Source organism: Lithobates pipiens, unplaced genomic scaffold (genome assembly GCF_037356315.1).
Source record: "Lithobates pipiens isolate NorthernLeopardFrog02 unplaced genomic scaffold, aLitPip1_a1.2 Scaffold_13, whole genome shotgun sequence".
NCBI lineage: Eukaryota > Metazoa > Chordata > Amphibia > Anura > Ranidae > Lithobates > Lithobates pipiens.
The window spans coordinates 443082439-443099226 of record NW_027507718.1 but is presented as its reverse complement, the minus strand read 5'-3'; the positions used below and the strand labels follow the sequence as shown (position 1 = coordinate 443099226).

At 46.6% G+C, this 16788-nt stretch overlaps 1 protein-coding gene across 4 annotated transcripts in view; it reads left to right on the top strand.

Moving 5' to 3' along the window:
* The window catches only part of LOC143975373 (cytosolic beta-glucosidase-like), a 182262-nt gene that overhangs the window by 24190 nt on the left and 141284 nt on the right, over nucleotides 1–16788 (top strand). Inside the window, exon 1 of one of the 4 annotated variants that reach the window (XM_077477709.1) lies at nucleotides 11227–11348. The exons of the other annotated variants lie outside the window; for them this stretch is intronic. The gene's annotated coding sequence lies outside the window, so the exon portion shown is untranslated. Of the gene's footprint in view, nucleotides 1–11226; nucleotides 11349–16788 lie in introns of those variants that run through there. 4 annotated transcript variants of the gene reach the window in all.

Here is a 16788-nt window from a genome sequence, read left to right as displayed (position 1 = left end):
AGAGACGCACTTCCGCCGGATTCGCGTCATCAGGGGGCGCCGCAGGACCCGTTCCAGTCCTTTGGGCGCGGCGGTGTGACTACAGGGTTGCCTGGAGCAGTGTGAAGGCTCAGAGAGACTGAGTGATACACAGGAACCATGGAGAGTGCGGTTGTGCAGGTGGACTCCGGTTCAACAGGCTCCAGTACCTCTCAGGTAAGCTTGGTGAGGGCAGACCAGGACTTACACTGGGGGGTGGGGGGTCACTCTGACCCGTAGCACCTTCCCGGGGTGGAGAACCTGCTGGTGAAGGGGGGCACTTCCTAAACAGACCCTAGAAGCACAGTGGTGTGGTCAGGGGTGGTATTTTAATGGGACCCTGTTTTTCTTTGTTTTTAGGTTAAACAGGACAGAGCCCAGATACCTTTACCCAGAAGGAAATGTGCCGTGTGTGGGGCTAAGTTAGGCACCGGTTGGGAGAAGCCGCTTTGCCCAGATTGTGTCAGTAGCCTGGTAAAAGAGGACTCGGTGGCAGCTTGTCACAATGTTTTAACATCCGTAAAGGATGAGATTGCATCCACCTTCCAATCTTTTAAAAACATGATGGATAGGATGCAGGGTCCTTCTGTCTCTTTACCCAGAGCCGTGAGTATGCCTTCCTTATCCGAACCAAGTCAGGAGGAGGAGGTGGATAGGGAGAGGTTATCCAGGTCATTAGCCTCCTCTAGGACAGAGTCTACTTCAGAATCTGAGGGGGAGGAAGACATTAGATCAGCCAGATACAAGCTGTCTTTGGATGATGTGGGTGACCTCCTCAAGGCTATATATGACACCTTAGAGATCAGAGAAGAACAGGTCCAGCTTTCAAAACACGACATGATGTATCAAGGGTCGAGTGTAATGAAAGACAGGGTATTCCCCGTCCATAAGTCGCTAGTGGAGGCGATTCTGCTGGAGTGGGAACAACCAGAAAAAAGGCCATTTTTTTCAGGTAGCCTTAGAAGGAGGTTCCCTTTTGAATCGGATGCGGTGCATCCCTGGAACAAGGTTCCCAAATTAGACGCTCCCTTGGCTAAGGTCTCTAAGAAGACAGATTTGGCCTTTGATGATATGGGTTCACTCAGGGACCCTATGGATAAGAGGGGAGATCTGCTGCTCAAGAGAGCCTGGGATGCCTCTTCCATTGGGCTTAAACCGGCCCTAGCAGCTACCTGTGTGGCCAGAAACTTGGAGTGTTGGCTTACACAGTTACAATCACATATTTCTGCAGGTACTTCTAGGCAACAGTTGTTGAAGTCCTTTCCGCTACTGTTTAAAGCGGTGGGCTTTTTAGCGGATGCCTCTGCAGAATCAGTCAAACTGGCTGCTAGATCAGCAGCACTAGTGAACGCTGCCAGAAGGGCCGTTTGGCTTAAGACCTGGTCAGGAGACACAGCTTCAAAACTAAAGTTGTGTGGATTACCCTTTTCAGGGGACCATTTGTTTGGGCCCGGCCTGCAAGAGGCGTTAGAGCGCACGCAGGATAGGAAGAAAGCTTTCCCAGAAAGGAAAAAGAGACCTGAAGGGAAACGCCTTTTTCGAAGCCCCAGGCAGCAAAACCTGCAGGAAAGGGAGGTTCGCCCCAAAAAGCATTGGACGGGTCACAAGGGAAGAGGCAGAGGAGGTATCTTATTCAATCCTCCTCAACCCTCCCCTAAAACCCAGTGACTCCTGCGTCCCGGTGGGAGGAAGACTGGGGAAGTTCCTCCCACAGTGGGAAGCTTCAACCGAAAGTCCGTTCATTCGAGATCTTGTAAGGAACGGCTACAGGTTGGAGTTTGGTTCAGTTCCCCTCCCGAACTTTCAAGTAACAAGGTTACCAAGGGATCAAGAGAAAGCAGAGGCTTTGGCTCTTCTTCTGGGGGATCTGGTGGACCAAGAAGTAATGGTGCAGGTACCTCAGGAGGAGCGAGGCTTGGGGGTTTACTCCCACGTATTCGTGGTAAAGAAACCTTCGGGGAAGTTCAGGTTAATACTGAATCTCCGTCCCCTGAACAGATTTATAAAATACAAGCGGTTCCGGATGGAGTCAATCTTCTCGGTAACCAAATTCCTGTTTCAGGGCTGTCACATGGCCACAGTGGATCTCAGGGATGCATATTTGCATATCCCGATTCATCCGGAATCTCAGAGATTTCTCAGGTTGGCGGTGAGGTTGAACACGGGGGTGTTACACCTCCAGTTTCGAGCTCTCCCCTTCGGGCTTTCAGCCTCACCAAGAGTCTTTACAAAAGTTCTGGCAGAGGCACTGGCCCCATTAAGGCTCAAGGCTATAACAGTGATCCCATATCTGGACGATCTACTGTTCATAGCCCAGTCGGCCCAACAGCTGCAGAGGGACATACAGGAGGCCTTGGTTTTCCTGCGCTCACTGGGGTGGCTGATAAACCAGGAAAAATCCCAGCTGACCCCCTCACAGGAGGTCCTGTATTTAGGATACAGGATTTCTTCAGTGGAAATGAGAGTATTTCTTCCGGAGGAGAAGATCGGCAAGCTAGAGCAGGCGGTAGCCCAGCTTCAATCTGGTCGGGAAGCCCAGATCAGGGAGGTGATGAGAGTCCTAGGGTTGATGACATCATGCTTTCCAGCGGTGGCCTGGGCAAGACATCATCAGCGTCCTTTACAAAGACTCATGCTCCGTTATTGGGATGGCAGGCAGGAGAGCCTGGATCAGGTTATGCCCCTATCCTCGGCAGTCAGGAGGTCTCTTTGGTGGTGGCGGGCCCAGGTCAACCTAGACAGGGGTCTTCCCTGGTCCCCACAAGCTACGGTGGTGGTCACGACCGATGCCAGTGCGCTGGGTTGGGGTGCCCACCTAGAGGGAACCTTAGCCCAGGGTTCCTGGTCGAACCTAGAGACAGGTCGTTCCTCAAACCAGAAGGAACTTCTGGCAGTCTGGAAAGCTATAGAAACATTCCAGTCCCGGTTACATGGCAGGGATCTGCAAGTTCGCTCAGACAATGTGACAGCAGTAGCCTACCTGAACAAGCAAGGGGGAACCAGAAGCCCTGCACTGCAGGTAATTGCGGACAAAATCTTCTGCTGGGCAGAGAAGAATTTGTCCTCAATATCAGCCATTCACCTAAAGGGAACCCAGAATTTCCTGGCCGACTTTCTCAGTCGCCAGAAGATAGGTCAGGACGAGTGGGCCCTCAACAAGGAAGTGTTCGAGGAGATCGTGTCATGCTGGGGAAGGCCAGAAATAGACCTATTTGCAACAGAAGGCAACAGGAAGGTGACACAATTTTTTTCGGTTCACCCACAGGATCGGGCCAGGGGGATAGACGCCCTTGCCAATCCATGGATGTTTGGCCTGTGTTACGCCTTTCCTCCCGTAAGGATGGTGGCGGAGGTTCTGCAGAAGTTCCGTTCGGAAACTACGGACCTCATTTTAGTAGCTCCTTTTTGGCCAAGGAGACCCTGGTTTGCCAGCATAAAGAGATTGGCCGTACATCCTCCGCTGTTTCTACCAGTCAGGGAGGACTTACTTTCCCAGGGGCCGATCCTGTGCCCTCAGATAGAGAGGCTCAAGCTTGCGGCCTGGTATCTGAGGAACAAATCTTAAGGTCACAGGGTTTCTCAGAGAGAGTGATTAAGACCTTGTTAGAATGCCGTAAACCTGTTACTAGGGCAATTTACGCCAAGGTAGGGAAGAGGTTTAATTCCTGGTTGCGAGAACAGGGGATTGCAAGTCCCGGGGTCCCGGCAGTCCTAGATTTTCTACAGGCAGGGGTAGAACTGGGCCTATCTATCAGCACTCTAAAGGTACAGGTGGCGGCCTTAAGTGTTTTCCTTCAGTCCTCCCTTCAGCAGAATCCATTTGTCAGGAACTTCTTCAAGGCTCTATCTAGATCCAGGCCTGTGAGAATGAAGTCCTGTCCTACTTGGGATTTGGCCTTGGTTCTTAGAGCTCTGACCCAAGATCCATTTGAACGATTAGAGGGGGCTTCACTTAAGTGGATTGTACTAAAGACTGTATTTTTGATAGCGATCACGTCAGCTAGAAGGGTCAGTGATCTACAAGCGCTCTCGGTCAGAGAGCCATTTCTGTTAATCTTAGAGGACAGGGTAGTACTTAAGACTGATCCTAGTTTTCTTCCTAAAGTGGTGTCCACTTTTCATAGGACACAGGATATTATTTTGCCAACTTTTTTCTCAACCTCAGACAAGGATGAGGCGAGATCTTTAAGTTTGTTAGACGTCAGGAGAAGTCTATTGATTTTTTTAGAAGCCACTAAGGTCTTCAGGAAGTCAGACTCACTTTTTGTTAATTTTTCGGGCGCCCGCAAGGGCTGCAAGGCGTCCAAAGCGTCTATCGCCAGGTGGATACGAATGGCGATAGTTAAAGCCTATGAGTTAGAGGGGAAGCAGGCACCCTTAGTTAAGGCACACTCTACAAGGGCGGTTTCCGCATCATGGGCAGAGAGGGCTGGAGCCTCTCCGGAGGAGATCTGCAAAGCAGCAACGTGGTCCAGCTACTCAACGTTCGCAAGACATTACCGTCTGGATTTATGGTCTGATAAAGAGCAGACTTTTGGACGTAAGGTCCTCCAGGCAGTGGTCCCGCCCTGACAAGGTGAGCTCCTTGCTTATCATCTCAAAGGCTGTCCTGGAAGACGATATGAGAAAACCGGAGTTAGACTTACCGGTAACTCTTTTTCTAGGAGTCTTCCAGGACAGCCTGGCTTCCCACCCAAAGTTGTTTAAATTGGACTAAGTGGTGAGGATGTGTATTAACATGATTGTTAGTGTGTTATGTCTTTCAGAGCCTCCCGGCGGTTCTTGGAGTAAAACTGAGGAGGGCCTGGAGGACCACACCTTTTATTTAATTGGCTTGACGTGTTTCCTGTCCCGGAGGGAGGAGCCCTATATCTCAAAGGCTGTCCTGGAAGACTCCTAGAAAAAGAGTTACCGGTAAGTCTAACTCCGGTTTTTTTACCTACAGGTAAGCCTTATTATAGGCTTACCTGTAGGTAAAAGTAAAAAAAAAAAAAAAAAAGACTATACAACCGCTTTAAGATGGCTCACATAGGGAAACATTAATTTCTCTTTCGTTCATTGATGGACACAGCTTCTTTAAATCTTGACCGTAATGTTATCACGCCACCTTCAGGAGAGGACTAGGCAGAACATGTAACACATGTAAAAAGAGCAAGACTGCATAGCTCTGCCCAGGGGGCAGTCCCTCTGGCTATAACCCCTCAGCCTGCTTCCTGCAGCTCAGTTTTTTTCTGCCTAGTGAAGGAGAAGGACCTGGCTTCCTGAGGGGACCATTGGTCCTGGGAATTTTTGATTTTTTTCCACAAGAATTGGATCCAATGATCTACTATCAACAGCTGGCTGGGTGACAGGCTGGATAATATAGATCCTTATAGTCTCCCTGCCTGGACATCGAGCGTGAGCAGGCCCTAGCTATGCGCTGGGTCGGCCACAACATGCCCCTTTTGCTCCGGGGTGGCCAGTGAGCTATATGCTCCAGGGCACACATATGACCGGGCTACTGCTGTCTGTGTCACAGTGTGCCGTGGCCAGCAGCCACCCCGTATTGCTCAGGTGATGGGTCTGTGATGGAATGCGTCCAGCTATTCCGACCAGATGGATAAATATAGCTCTCCCTGCCTCGGCAGGATAGAGCAGCTGGGCATTCCCTGGAGGTCGATTAGGGCGTCTCCCACTCTCCCTTTCCTCTCTCCCTATCCGTTTTTGACTGGGCATGAAGTGCGGTGTATGTACCTGGGCCGGGGGTCCTCCGGGGGGGGCTCTGAACCTTAACAGGAGTTGAGCTGTCTGTTTGGGTCCATTTGTTGTCTTTCTGTCCCTTTTCTCTGTGTGTGAGCTGCCTGTGAAAAATTTACCTCAGAATGTGCTGCTGCCATTTTCCAGCGGCCGCCACCATTTTCCAGTGGCCGTCACCATTTTCCTGTAGTTTTATGCAGAGCATGACTGTCAGCCATTTTCTAGAGGTCCGGTGGCCATTTTGTTGGTGTTTTTTATACAAAAACGACCGGTGGCCATTTTCTTGTAGCCTCAGAGCAGTTTTATCTCCAATGCTGGGTCTTTTTACCTCAGAACAGTGTGGTTTTTCACTCTGGGTACCCTATGACTAGACACAGAACACAGCGGTCAGCGGCGGGAATGGCGCAGCACTCAGTCAGGGTGGTGAGTTCTGCGGTAGGGCCCCTCAGTCTGTGAGCAGCTAGCAGGGTGGGATGTGTACCTTGCCCTAAGTCCCCAAGTGCGGCAGGCAAGATGGGTGCTTCTTCCCCAGACATCCCTGTAATCGCAACCGGCTCACCTGCAAACAATGCAGTGCCTATGGTTGCTTGTAGGCGGTCCTGGAAATGTTCATTGCCAGGGTGGAGGCGGCGTGTGGGTGCAAGGGGGGTAAAAAACATCCTCTGGAGAAAGCTCTGATTCACACCTTCACCTTCAGGGGTTTGCAGCTCAGTGAACCTCACCACTGTCCGACCAATGGGTCTGCAAACTGGTTTCATCAGACTGCAAGATAGTTTCTTTCTTGCCCACCAAACAGATTTTTTCCCTCCAACATACCTTTACTCCCGGCCCACCGGGAAGCCCTGTTAGGAGAAGTAGGACCTGCTACTATGCAGGGTGATAGTGCCTGTTCTGAAGCTGGAAAGGTTTCAGGGAGTCTACTCCAATCTGTTTTTAGTCCCCAAAAAGGAAGGGGTACGTCCAATCCTGGACTTAAAAGCCCTCAACTGCTTTGTGAAAGTACAAAGGTTCAGGATGGAATCAGTTCACTCCATGATCGCTGCACTCCATCAGGGGGACTTCCTGGCGTCTCTGGATATCCAGGACGCGTACTTGCATATACCCATACGCCTCAGGCATCAGAGGTTTCTGCGGTTTGCAGTGGGGAAGAGCACTACCAATTTGTGGCTCCCCCTTTTTTGGCCTGGCTTCAGCACCCCGAGTTTTTACCAAGTGTTAGCTCCAATTCTGGCGCTGTTAAGGCAACGTGGGATTGCAGTCGTGGGTTACCTAGATGACCTCCTTCTGAGGGCAGCTTCCGCCTCAGAATTAAGGGAGGATGTGGTGATCACCATGCAAACTCCACAGGAGTTTGGTTGGGTGCTAAACCTAAAGAAGTCGGTGTTGGTCCAGACTCAACGCCTGGAGTACCTGGGCTTACTGCTGGACTCCATGGAAGCAAGAGTTTTTCTCGATTCAGAGAAACTGCAGACTCTCCGAGCCACGGTGAAGATGTTGATGAACCGCAGGTGGTCTTCGCTGCGCTTCTGCATGTGAGTTCTGGGCCTCATGGTAGCCTCCTTTGAGTCGGTACCGTACGCTCAATTTCACACCCGAGTCTTGCAGGAGGAGATCCTGTCCAAATGGGAAAAATCTCCATTATCCCTGGATCGTCAGATTCAGGTGAGCAAGTAAGTGAGGGATTCCCTCCTCTGGTGGCTGAGGTTTCCGATCGTTCCTTCCTCTCCATTGGACGTTGATCACGACAGACGTCAGCCTGACTGGTTGGGGTGGAGTGCTGGGGGTACAGTCGACCCAGGACCTTTGGTCGCAGGAAGAATCCCAGCTGCCGATCATTGTGCTCGAACTTCGGGCGATCTGGCTATGCCTCTCCACATGGTCAACGAGGCTACAAGGGTGTCCGATCAGGATTCAGTCGGACAATTCCACGGCGGTGGTATATGTCAAGATGGTACAAGGATCTCAGCCGTAGCACAAGAGGTCGCTCACATCCCCCAGTGGGCAGAGCGTCACGTGCTGGCCCTGTCGGCCATATACATCCTTGACGTAGAAAACTGGCAGCTGGACTACGTAAGACGCCAGATGCTGGACCCAGGAGAATGGTCGCTGCATCCGGAGGTATTCAGGCTTCTGTGCCTGTGGTGGGACACACCAGATGTGGACCTCTTGGCTCAATCAAAGTGCAAAGGTTTGAGTGGAGGCCGAAGCGATCCAGTAATACTGATTGCCGCAGATTGGCCTCTGTGTCTCTGGTACACCGACCGATGTTTCTTGGCGGTTGCTGTTGCAAGAAGACCTTCTATCGCAAGGTCCGATACTCCATCCTGCTTTACCATTGCTGGTTTTAACGGCATGGCTGTTGAAAACCAGGTGCTAAAGGACCGAGGTCTGTCAGACTCAGTGATTTCCGCTATGCTGAGGGCACAGAAATCTTCTTCTCAAAAGATTACCGGCCTATGTGGAAGACCTACATCTCCATGTGTGAGGAGATGGGATGGTGTTCTCGGTTTCCAGGATCCTGCTGTTTTTACAGCGAGGAGTGGATCAGAAATTTGACTTAAGCACCATCAACTGCTATCAGCCTTGGCTGTCTTTTTCCAATGCTCCTTGGCGTCTCACTCAGTAGTAAGCACCTTTGTACAAGGGGTTCGACATGTAGTCCCTCCGGTTTGACCAGCCCTACCTCCATGGGATCTGAACCTGGTGCTATCGGTGCTTCAGAAACCGCTGTCTGAGAACATCAGGGAGTTCCCTTGTTAATTCTTTCCCAGAAAGTTGTCTTTCTAGTGGCCATTACATCTGCCGGGAGGGTTTCTGAGTTGGCGGCCTTGTCTTGCAAGTCACCCTCTCTGGTTACCCACAAGGATAAGGCGGTGCTACATCCGCGACCCTCTTTTCTTCCAAAAGTGGTTCCGCTTTCCATCTCAATGAGGACAGTGTATTATCATCCTAATGTATCATGTCCTAAGCCGATACATTCAAAAGAAGTTGCCCTACATTCCCTGGACGTGGTCTGGGCTCTGAGGGTATATCTGTCTGCTATGGCTCCCCTCCGAAAGTCAAGCTCTCTGTTTCAGTGTCAGGTCCGAAAAAAGGTCTGGCATTCTCCTCTACACTTTTTCCCGGTGGATCAGACAGATCGTGGTCCAGGCTTACGCCTTAAAAGAGCAGGGGCCCCCCTTTCCTATCACGGTCCATTCCACCAGGGCAATTGGGACCTCCTGTATTTTCCAACATCAAGTGTCTGTCTCCCAGGTGTGTAAGGCGGCGACTTGGTCGTTCGTTCACACTTTCCCAATATTCTACAAAATTGATGTGAGCGCATCTTCGGATGCTTGCTTTGGCCGCAAAGTTTTGGCGGCTGTGTAAGTTGCAATTTACACCTTTTTAGGTTACAATTTTGTTGTAAACGCATTTTTGATGCACTCATTGGCCGCACTCATTGGTGCGACCGTTTCAGATGGCAACTCCTCTGTTGAGGCGTTCCTTTTGGTTGTGGGTGAAGTTATGTTTTGCTGTTTCCACCCCTCATTTTGACACTGCTTGGGGACATCCCTACAGTCAAGATTTAAAGGAGCTGTGTCCGTCAATGAATGAAAGAGAAAATAGGATTTTTTGTACTCACCGTAAAATTCTTTTCTCTGAAGTTCATTGACGGACAAAGCACCCACCCCTCCTATTTTTGTTGTACTGCTTGATGACGTGATGAGCTGCAGGCAACCAAGCTGCCTGTGTGAAAGAGCTCTGAGGGCTCATTCACACGAGAAGCGCTATGGTGTAAACTGAACACATAGGAGATAAGGAGTTTTGGCTGGCCCATGCAGTGGGACTGTGCTGGAATAGCAGCCCAACAACTTCCCAGTGCATGTGGTGGTAACATGTCATTAGAGTGTGTTTAACCACTTGCCGACCGCTGCCCCACAGTTAAAATCACTCCCTAGCACACACTTAACCCCTTCATTGCCCCCTAGTGGCTAACCTCATTCCCTGCCAGTGTCATTTACACAGTAATCAGTGAATTTTTACAGCACTGATCGCTGTATAAATAGCAATGGTTCCAAAATAGTGTCAAAAGTGCCCGATGTGTCCGCCATAATGTCGCAGCTATGATAAAAATCACAGATTGCCAGCATTACTAGTAAAAAAAAAAATTTATAGTAAAAATGCTATAAAGCTATCCCCTATTTTGTAGACGCTATAACTTTTGCGCAAACCAATCAATATACGTATATTGCGATTTTTGTTTACCAAAAACATGTAGAAGAATACATATCAAACTGAGGAAACAATTAGTTTTTTTTTTTTATATATATATTTTGCGGGTTATTATAGCAAAAAGTTAAAAATATTGCTTTTTTAAAAAAAACATTTAGCTATTTTTTGTTTATAGCACAAGAAATAAGAACCGCAGAGGTGATCATATACCACCAAAAGAAAGCTCTATTTGTGGTAAAAAAAAAGCACGTCAATTTTGTTTGGGTGCAATATTGCACAACCGCACAATTGTCAGTTAAAGCGATGCAGTGCTGAATCGCAAAAAGTGCTCTGGTCAGAAAGGGGGTAAAATCTTCTGGGGCTGAAGCGTTTAAGATGCATTTAAAATATTATACATTTGCAAGTGTTACTCCTTATTGACTAAGTCTTTGTTTTCATTAAAAAGGTTAATTTCCATTAAAAAAAAGAGCTGTGAACACGCTGAAATGACATCTAATATTGCCCAGGCTGTGTGCCATACATTTAACATGCTTTGCAAATTGATAGCAGTTAACACCAATGTGTATTTCACTTCAATAGGTCAAATCACGATCAGGAATAATACAAACGACGCTGTCTGTGACACTTCATTGATATTAAACAGAATAAGAAAATGGAAAACATTTCTTTCAAATGCATATGAAGCCTGACTTTGGGCCTTTTTTTTTTGTGTGCATTCAAGTAAATGGGGCTGTGCTGCAACTGCCCCACAATGACGTGGTGATCCGGGCATTTAAGGGTAAAATATGTATGAGGTGGTGACATAAATAATCTCTTTGTCACCTGTCAAACATCCTCTGAAAAGCGATCCATCTTCAGAGGTCAACATTTATGAAAGCCATCCCTTAGTTTATTTCTGTGTGTACAGGGACAGATTAGATACTCTGAACATGTCAAGATGCATGTAAACGTGGGTACATTTAAACACTGGAGAATTTAATTTTGGAAATATAGTTTGCTTATACTTTCAGATCATTTTTCTGCATTTAAATAAACTAAACACAGGAGGCCAGTGTGGTTGTAACCGTCCATTACACAAAACTTCACCTCTCAGATCCCTGTGTTCTGTCCCCCTCCCCCCTCCACACCCCTGGGACCCCCTTTGTTCCACACAGTGCAGACTGCAGCTTGCTGAAAGCACACTTTGGTTGGGACTGGGATGTCCATTGTATATGAGATGTGATTGGACAGGAGCTCATACCAATACAGCCGGAAACATGGCTCTTCTGTTTTCCTGTGGACTCAGACTAGCTGGACTGGTCACGTTGGTATGAAAGTCAAGAACTTCTATTAAAGGAGCGCAAACTACAAAAGTGACACTTCATCGTTCAACGTCACAAGTATTGGAATTTATATCTATTTATATCTTTATAGTACATTACTAGGCATTTCTAGCTTTATTTTGTATTGTTCAACTACTGTATATGTCCTACTATACCTTGTGCTATGCATTATACATGTGTTGTACTATACATTATACTATACATTGTACAAATTATGCACTTTTATGCACATTTTGTTGTCCTATACCTTGTACCATTTGTCATAAATTAAGCTGTTATATACAGTACAGGCGGTCCCCTAGTTACACACATCCGACTTCCAAACGACTCCTACTTAGAAACGGAAGGAGACAACAGGAAGTGAGAGGAAATCTACCCCTAGGAGGGGGAAATTCACTCCTGTACTGCCTCGTACACACAAGCAGAATTTCGTTCATCCAAGATTTTTCCGACAGAATTCCGCTCAAGCTTGGCTTGCATACACACGGTCACACAAAAGTTCTCTGAACTGTCGACTGTCAAGAACGCAGTGATGTACAAAAGTACAACAAGCCGAGAAAATTAAGTTCAATGATTCCGAGCATGCGTCTAATTGTTTCCAAGCATGCGTAGGAATTTTGCACGTTTGGAATTGGTACAGACGATTGGAATTTCCAATTGGAACTTGTTCCGACCAAAAAATTGAGAACCTGCTCTCAATCTTTTGCTGGCGGGAATTCTGCCAGCAAAAGTCCAATGGAGCATACATTGAGCATATACGGTTGGAATTTCTGACCAAAAGCTCATTTTGGACTTTTGCTGACAGAATTTCTGATCGTGTGTACGGGGCATTAGAGTTATTATTATGGGAACAAGGTACATCCACCGATGTTTTATCACCAAGGCTTTTTTCCACCTACTGCCATGTGCGAAGTGCGCGACCACTTATACTAAGTATGAACACCGTTCTCTCTCTCTCTCTCTCCCCTCCCCTAGTCAGTCTCATCCCCCCCCCCACAGTTAGAACACACCTAGGGAACACAGTTAACCCCTTGATCGCCCCCTAGTGTTAACCCCTTTCCTGCCCACATTTATACAGTATACAGCACTGATCGCTGTATAATTGTCAGTGGTCCCAAAAATGTGTCAAAAGTGTCCACTTTGTCTGGCGCAATATCGCAGTCCAAATTAAAAATCACAGATCATTACCATTACTAGTAAAAAATAAAAATAATAAAAATGCCATAAATCTATCCCCTATTTTGTAGATGTTATAACTTTTGCGCAAACCAATCAATGTACACTTATTGTGATTTATTTATTTATTTATTTTTTTTACCAAAAATATGTAGAAGAATACATATCGCCTAAACTGAGGCAATTTTTTTTAAAATTTGGGATATTTATTATAGCAAAAAGTAAAAAATATTGTGTTTTTTTTTTTTTTTTCAAAATTGTTGCTCTTCTTTTGTCTTTAATGCAAAAAATAAAAACCACAGAGGTGATCAAATGCCACCAAAAAAAAAGCCCTATTTGTGGCAAAAGAAGGACATCCATTTTGTTTGGGTAAAGTGTTGCACGACCGCGCAATTGTCAGTTAAAGCGACCCAGTGCTGTATCAGAAAAAATGGCATGGTCATTGAGCAGCCAAATCTTCTGGGGCAGAAGTGGTTAACGTGGAGGATTGCTCAGTTTGCCATTGGATGATACTTAATGCCTACATGTCTTTGCCTGAGGGTAAGAGTCAGTGTGATCGGGTGTTGGTGATGGTTTCCATACACAATACTGTGCTAGCTGCTGTATTTAGGATCTTTTTACTAACCCTAACGCAAAAGATTTGTGTTTTTTGATGACTCTTATGCTCTTTCATTCTTTTGCCTCCTGTATTTCTTGGTCAATGAACATGATTTCGGGGGGACTGCTATAGGAGACACTACACTAAGCTCTGACTGACCACTCATACAGAGGAAACCATTAGCCCTTGTACACACGGTCATATATTCCGATGGACAATGTCCGATAGGACCGTGTTGTCGGATAATCCGACAGTGTGTGGGCTCCATCGGACTGTTTCTGTCGGAGTAACCATCGGAACAAGTTTTCCAGCTAGGCTATAAAATTTTCCGACAACATGATCCGATCGGACTTTGTCCGATTGCGTGTAGAGAATTCCGATCCGACAAAGTGCCACGCATGCTCAGATCAAATTCCTAGACCAAAGCTATTGGCTACTAGCCTGAACGTAGTCCCATCGTAACAAAATTACGTCATCACGTTCTGAACGATCGGATTTTCCAACAACTTTGTCCAACCGTGTGTATGCAACAGTTTCAGACAAAATCCGTCGGACAAAATCCAACGGATTTGGTTGTCAGAATTTCCGACCGTGTGTACAAGGGCTTACAGCACATGTACAAAATGAGTCCAAACATTGAAAGTCTCATGCATGTGGTATTGCAACATTCCAGAAGGAGTAGCAGTACATGCTTTGAGGTGTTTTCTGAGTATGCTAATGCTGTATGTGAGAGATATCTTAATAAATTGATGACTTTGTACAGAAAAAAAAAATCATTTTCAGTCTGCATTTTCCAATAATGTGGCAAAAATATTAAGTCTTTAAAAGACTCACCATGCCTCTTCGAAGATACCTAGGGGTGTTTACTCTCCAAAATGTGGTAATTTTGTGGGTGTTTCTACTGTCCTGGTGCTCCAGGACAGCAAATGGGATAGGTAGTCATGAAATTAGAATGTATGCCTCTAACACCTGAAGGTGCTCCTTGGATTTTGGGCCCCTCTGTGTGGTTGGGCTGTGAATACATGTGGTATCCCCATACCCGGGAGGCATAGCAGAATATGTTTTGGGGTGTAATTATAAGTATGCCTATGATGTGTGTTTGGAATATCTTATTAATTAATTAAAAAATACGTTTTCATTTTCTTCCCTGCATTTTTCAAAACCGTGTGTCAAAAGACTCGCTATGCCTTTTAGAAAATAGCTTGGGGTGTTTGCTTTCCAAAATTGAGACTTTTAGTGGGTGTTTCCACTGTCCTGGTGCTCCAGGGCCTACAAAAATGTTATAGGTAGTCAGGAAAATGAATGCATGATTTATGCTCCTTGAAAGCCTTCAGGAGGCATAGCAGAATGCATTTTGGGGGTATAATTCTAAGTATGTAGATCATGTGTGTGAGACATAATTTATTAAAATGACAACTTTGTAAAAAATGTTTTTATTTAATTTCTTAATTTTCCCAAAATATTGTGCCACAAAATTACAACTGCAAAAAAAATCGCATGTCTCTTCATTTGGGGGTATTTGTATCCTGGCATTTTAGGGCCTCGAGGAATGGGATAGGCTGTCAACAGTACATCAGAATTGATCAATTTTCATATATATATATATATATATATATATATATATATATATATATATATATATATATATATATATATATATATATATATATATATATATATATATATATATATTATAATCTCATAGTTTGAGGACTCTATAACTTTCACACAGACTAAATAATATACACTGATTTGGATTATCTCCTAACTCATATCTAAGGGCAGAATTAGATCAACATCTGGAGAGATGAGGGACCATGTGCACAGTCAGTAAAGGAATAAAATCCATCAGATGAAATCTAAATGACAATAATACCGCAGTCTATCTTCCCAAGAAGTGCAATAGAAAATGCTACAATGTTGCCACCTAGTGTGTACTTGTTAGTAACACATTTGTAGAAATGTAAACGTTTCTGAGGGCCCATACATTCAAATTTTTCCTCTGAATGCCTTTTACTCCTGGCAGGAAAAAGCAGCTAGAAAATGCACCTAAAGCCGCATTTGGAATGCACATTTGTGAATTCTATTGGCCAGAATATGAATTTATTCTAGCCATTAGAGTACATTAACGTGCAAACGAGCCTAAATGCATCTAGTGTTCATGTGCATTTCACGTATTTTTTTTTCTGCTCATAAACTCCTCTCCTGAACACACTGGTGATAGTTTCTTTTTTCAGCTTTTAAAAGCTCTTCTAATATGCCTGTAAACACTTCTGTATGCATGGGCCCTGACATAGAGGGGCTTTTACAGGCTGAAAAATAAAATATCAAATGCCTGTTTTTTAACCACTTGGGATCCGCGCTATTGCAAAATGACGGCAATAGCGCGGACCCACATTTCCGGGACTACGTCTATTGACGTAGTCCCGGTTACGAGCGGCCTGCGCGCCCCCTGAGGGGCGCGCGCGGCGCGCTCTGTGATCGGCGAGTCCGTGAGACTCGCCTGATCACCGATCCGTGTAAGGGGTCGATCCCGACCCCTTATCACGTGATCAGCTGTCAGCCAATGACAGCTGATCATGTGATAAAACGGAGCCGGTAATCGGCTAGTATTCCTCCTCGCGCTGACAGCGCGAGGAGAAAAAAAAAAAGCCGATCGCCGGCGGCCGTGTTCGGGACATCAGTCCCGATCACGGCCAGCAATTTAAACGGACACCTGCCCCCTGCCAGTGCCCACCTGCCACCCGCAGTGCCATCCTGAAATAAAGTAAGTGCCCCCCTGTCAGTGCCACCCAGCAGTGCCCATAGTGCCCACAGTGCCACCCAGCAGTGCCCACAGTGCCACCCACAGTGCCACCCAGCAGTGCCACCCACAGTGCCACCCACAGTGCCACCCAAAATCTGCCTCAGGTGCTGCACCCCAGTGCCGCCCATCAGTGCCCAGCAGTGCCGCCCATCAGTGCCCAGCAGTGCCGCCCATCAGTGCCCAGCAGTGCCACCTATCAGAGCCACCTATCAGTGCCACCTATCAGTGCCCATCAGTCCCATCTATCTGTGGTACCTATCAGTGCCCATCCGTGCCACCCATCCGTGCCACTTATCCGTGCCACCCATCCGTGCCATCTTATCTGTGCCCATCTTTGCCCATCAGTGCCGCCTTATCTGTGCCCATCGGTGCCGCCTTATCTGTGCCTATTAGTGCCGCCTTAACTATGCCTATCAGTGCCCACCAGTGCAGCCTATCAGTGCCCACCAATGCAGCCCATCAGTGCCCACCAATGCAGCCCATCAGTGCCCACCAATGCAGCCCATCAGTGCCCACCAATGCAGCCTATCAGTGCCGCCTAATCAGCGCACTTCAATGAAGGAGAAAAATGACCCGTTTGCAAAATTTTATAACAAACTATTAAAACATGATTTTTTTTTTTTTTTTTTTGCATCTTTTTTTGTTTGTTTAGCAAAAAATAAAACTCCGAGCTGTAACTAAATACCACCAAAAGAAAGCTCTATTTGTGGGAAAAAAATGATAAAAAATTCATTTGGGTACAGTGTTGTATGACCGCGTAATTGTCACTCAAAGTGCATCAGCGCTGAAAGCTGAAAATTGGTCTGGGACTGAGGGGGGTTTAAGTGCCCAGTAAGCAAGTGGTTAAGCTCTGTGTGCATGAGTCCTTAGACATAGACACAAGTCACTGAATTGCTGCGTATTTTATGAGTTCTGTC